The sequence below is a fragment of the Morus notabilis genome, unplaced genomic scaffold (assembly GCF_000414095.1).
Source record: "Morus notabilis unplaced genomic scaffold, ASM41409v2 Scaffold623, whole genome shotgun sequence".
NCBI classification, from domain to species: Eukaryota; Viridiplantae; Streptophyta; class Magnoliopsida; order Rosales; family Moraceae; genus Morus; species Morus notabilis.
Genome location: NW_010366773.1, coordinates 451,735 through 457,009, shown reverse-complemented (window position 1 = coordinate 457,009; position 5,275 = coordinate 451,735). Strand labels below are relative to the sequence as shown.

Sequence of the window (5,275 nt, the reverse complement as noted above, 5' to 3'; positions counted from 1 at the left end):
ACTTTAAAATTTCAAACAATCTAAATAAAACACAATATGAAAAAAGATCATAAAACGTGTAAAACAGTGACAATGAGCTCTTATGTTTTGAAAATACCACATAATATCGTCATTTTAGAGGGACTAATATGAGATTATTTATTTTGAGTGGGGGCAAAATAAGAGAAGTAGAAATTTTAAAGTTAAAAATTAAAAAAAAAAAAAAAAGTCAGTGGGGTCTGCTGCCCCACTCGTCCTATAATAGCTGCGCCACTGGGCACCATTAACATCAAGTGGCTGTTTGACAGGAACAAATTGGAAAGAGATAATGCCAAAAATCACATTGCTTGCAGACAAACATAAAGAAATGCAAATCACGGGTATATTAATATATTACAAGTCAGATAATGTGTGCTGACATCTGGACATTTTATATTTTAATTAGCCAATGTAGTTGAAGCTTAATTAATATAGACAAATAACGATGGAAGCAACAAAGATTACAGCCCTTTTAGCTAGTTAAATCTTTTCTCTTCAACTTCTTCATGGATCACCAACTTCTCTCCTTTCCCATCCTTCTCAGCTCATTCCTCTTTGTGTTTGTAGTGCTGAACATACTGAAAAGATCATCAAAAACCATAAACTCTTCTCCGAAACTACCCCCGGGACCTTGGAAGTTGCCCATCATAGGAAATTTGCACCAGATCCGAAGCCCTTTTCCCCATCATGCATTAAGAGACTTGGCCAGGAAGTATGGGCCCTTGATGTACATGCGAATCGGGCAGGCTCCATTTTTAGTGGTTTCGTCACCGGGGTTTGCCAAAGAGGTGATGAGAACTCATGATATCAAGTTTTCATTTAGGCCATTCGCTCTTGCTTCGCAAATTGTGCTTTATAATTCTACAGACATTATGTTTTCACCATATGGCGAGTATTGGCGACAACTGCGAAAAATTTGCATGTAGGAGCTGTTGAGTGTGACGAGTCCAATCTTTTAGACCCATTAGAGAGGAAGTGATGTTTAATCTCATGGAATGGATTGCCCCAAATGTTGGTTCTACTATCAATCTCACCGAAAGAATCCACTCGTCAACTTATTCCACACGACACGAGCAGCCTTCGGTGACAAAAGCAAAGTTCAAGAGGAGTTTATACCGACCGTGATTGAACTTCTAAAGCTAGGACCAGGTTTTGATCTTGCAGACGTGTTTCCTTCTTTCAGTTTTCTTGACCGTCTGATCTTCGGTACGAGGGCTAAACTCGAGAAGTTACACCGAAAGTGTGACCGGATGGTTGAGGACATCATCAAGGAGCATGAAGAGAAGCTAGCATCAAAAAGTAGTGGGGATAATGATACAGTCAAGGAAGATCTTCTTGATGTTCTTTTAAAATATCGTAACAGTGACCTTGGCTTTTCCCTAACAACTGATAATCTTAAAGCTATAATCTTGGTAAGAATATTAATTATCAACTTATCCTGTGTTATATTCATATACTTTTATGTACGGAAACATATTTGTGAAAATAATAAACATGGATAAATTTTCCAAATTGACTTGGCTTCAAAAAATTTATGAATCAAACAAAAAAAAAAATGAAGGATTAATTTTATAAAAGCCTGCTAAGGTCCTTGTGAAACTAATAAAGAATTCATATACTGCTATGTAAGGTCCTCTCTCTCTCTCTTGTTTTCTTTTAAGAAAAAACTTGTTTTTTCCCATTTATTTTTAAGTAATTTGTTTTGTAACAGTCGATTTGTTTATAAACAGGAATTTCAACTATTTAGAGTAGTTTTATCAAATTACTGTTGCTACATTTCATTAGCCACACTAGCCAATTTGTTAGTTTTATAAACCACAGGAACAAGTTAAACATAAGATTCATTATTGGAGGGTATGTATTAAATAAATTTGTGCAAACTTTTAAAATTTTTAAAATCTGCCAAATGGGCAGTGATCATCTAATGCTAGCAAAAAAAGAATATATATTTGAACTGCGCACCAGGTCAAAATTAGACGTGAGGCCGATCCTGAAACAGTTAATTACCTTACATATGCATGCGAGGGATGAAGTTACTTTGCTACCAAAACTCAGAATTTAATGTAAATAGAACAACTTTCAGATATATTTGACTCTTTTAACTCTGCAAAATTCGGTATGATAGAATGAGTGGGAAAAAAAAAAAAAAAACCTTAGAAAAAACACAGTTTTTCGTTTTTCTTTGTAAGAATTGTACGCAGTTTTGAGTTACATGTATTAATTCTAAATTTGATAACACCACTCATTTTCTAACTTACAGGACATGTTTATTGCTGGGACAGATACATCTATTACTGCCTTGGGTTGGGCAATGGCGGAATTGATAAAGAATCCAAGAGTTATGGAAAAAGCACAAAATGAGGCGAGGGAAGTATTCTGTAGAAAAGAGTCGGTTGATGAAACAGGCATAAGTGAGATGACATATTTGAAATGTATTGTCAAAGAGACACTGAGGCTGCATCCTTCTGCTGCCCTTATTCCAAGAGAATGCGGAGAAAAGTGTGAGATTAATGGTTATGAGATACCTGTGAAAATAAGAGTCATCATTAATGCATGGGCAATTGGAAGAGATCCTACATATTGGATTGAACCCGAGAGTTTTATGCCAGAGAGGTTTCTTGATAGCCCTATTGACTACAACGGAACCAATTTTGAGTATATCCCATTTGGGTCTGGAAGGAGAATTTGCCCGGGTATGTCGTTCGGTGTTATTAATACCGAGTTTCCTCTTGCAATATTGCTCTACCATTTTGATTGGAAGCTCCCGGAAGGAATGAAAAATGAAGACCTAGACATGACTGAGTCGTTTGGCACAACCGTTTCCAAAATAGTGGATTTGCACTTGGTACCCATTGCTTATGACCAGTCACCTATTGAAAAACGGCTGCTAAGGAAATGAAGTGACTCGTCTCTCTGATAATGTTATGTATAGCAGCTGTTTGTTTATCACATTATTATCCCCTCCTATATACGTATTATGAATAAAAGTCATAAAACATTCACTATGGAATAAGATGATGTCATTTGTTTGATTTTGTGAACGTTAAAATGGCATGTAGTATATTTGTAAGGTCTGTTTTTATCCCGGTTTCACAAATCGTGTTACAACACTGGTTGTGACACTGATAACAGTAAAAATGTAGACAAATATGTTTTTCTTTTAATTCAGTTTCAACGATTGTGAGTGCAATAAAATAACAGAAAACATAAAAAACACACGAAAATAGTATCGCAGTTTGGTGCGCACACCTACTCTGCGGGAAAGATAAAATGGCATGTAGTATATTTATCAACAAAAAAAAAAAATCAAACGCATTCTCATGTTGTGCTTCATTTTTTGCCTGAATGTGGAGAGAATTGTACTAATTAATAATGAATTGAACAGATCATTACAAGTTCTTTCTTCCTAGTAATCTCATGTGATGTGAGCGAAAGAGAGGATAAGGAAAGTTTTGCATGACTTAGGGAAAGTTTTACTTGATTGTAGGCCCTTGACATAGAGAAAGTTTTACTTCACCTACTGTATAGTCTTACTAGTTTTTTAGGAAACTACGGTGTGTTTTTTTTTTTTTTTTTTTTTTTTTTTTTCCTAGCCTGCTGGGCCGGAGCTATTTATTTGTATTGTCCTTTAATTTCATTTTATTCTTAATAATATTTGAATTGGAGTTTTGATATAGGATAATTTTTTTACTAGGTATCAACTTAATTGAAATGTCCTACTAAAATCTGATTCAGTTATACTCTCTCGTCATTCATAAAGTATCTAACTAGAAAAATTAAGACAAAGTAAAAAATGACATGTAGTAGAAAAAACGACAAATTATTAAGTAACAGATAACGACATGAAAATGACACTATAACTTGACATTAAAGATATTGATGGAGAAAAAGAAGCATGTCAGCAAACGGTACTGGACTTGAATCCTCTGTCCCAAAAATCTTGTTCCAAATTCTTCTCACGTGTCCTCTTTTCAATTATCGATTTTAACACTTGTTTTATTTTGGTTCTTGACATTAACTTTTACATGATATTACGATGCCCTGAATTGTGATGATCTCTTACCCTCCATAAAAATTTTCTTAATTATGTCATGGAAAATGATCATTTGATCAACTTGTTTTTAGATTTTTCAAATGAATTTTGACAGACGGTCTAAATGTTTTACCTAATCTAGTTTGGGAAAGTTTAATCTAATATAAAAGTCAAAGGCAAAGATATATATAAGTGCTAAAGTTTCAGGATGCGAATTTGATCGAAAATCAAATAATGAAGAGACTTAAAATATGAAAAAGCCATCATGTACCGAGTAAAATAAAAGATAATACGACTCGTGACTCATAAGGATTATAATTTACGCCTGTGTGTAATAACATAGACTACTAAAAATATATAAAAGAAAATTTTAAGACAACCGGACTGTTAAACACAACAATTTTTTATTGTTGTAACCAGCAGAAAGATGTTTCACGTTTGAAAACAAAGTATTTAATTTTTATTTTTATTATTTATTTCGAATATAACCTTATTACAAGTCAGCTAATATGTCCTATTCTGGACATTGTATATTATGAGCCAATTCAAACATACATATATACATATATATTATACGTCGACCAGCATTTACGTTATTTTAAAGGAATTTTTAAAGAGGGACTAATCGCATAACATCATCATAATTCGGGGTATGCTTAATATGTAAAAGTGAAAATCTGGGAGAAAAGTGCTAAATTTCAGGGACTATTTGTTAATTTTACACATAATTAAAATAATTATACTACACCAAAGGCATTTTTCATGAGATAAGGTCACTCATTTGTTTAAATATGTCGTTAAATGATGTTAGAGACAACATTTACTAGTGTCGTAAAACTTTTTTTGCTTGACACATATAATTATATCCATAAAATTTATTAGATGTCATTGTAGTTGTTATTAAAACGTGATATTTGTTTATAACACCTCCCTTTAGACCAAAATGCACGGTATCTTGTGAGACATGATATGAAAGGCATCTGAAGATTAAAAAAGAATAAAGAATAATTATTTTAATTATGTCTGCAAATAACAAGATCACAGATATTAAGACGACAAGATCAAGTAAAAAACGACATGAATTATACGAAACGACAACAATAGAAAGAAACAGAGAACAAAGTGAAAACGACAACAGCTAGAAATCAAAGATATTATGGCAGAAAAAGGAGCATATTCATCCCACTAAAGGATAGACTTGGATCCTCATTCTAAAAATCTTTA

At 33.3% G+C, this 5,275-nt stretch overlaps 1 pseudogene; it reads left to right on the top strand.

Annotated features, from left to right (window-relative positions):
* The first annotated feature begins 524 nt into the window (after positions 1-524).
* LOC112094083 lies at positions 525-2,917 on the top strand (annotated as a pseudogene).
* Positions 2,918-5,275: the final 2,358 nt, after the last annotated feature.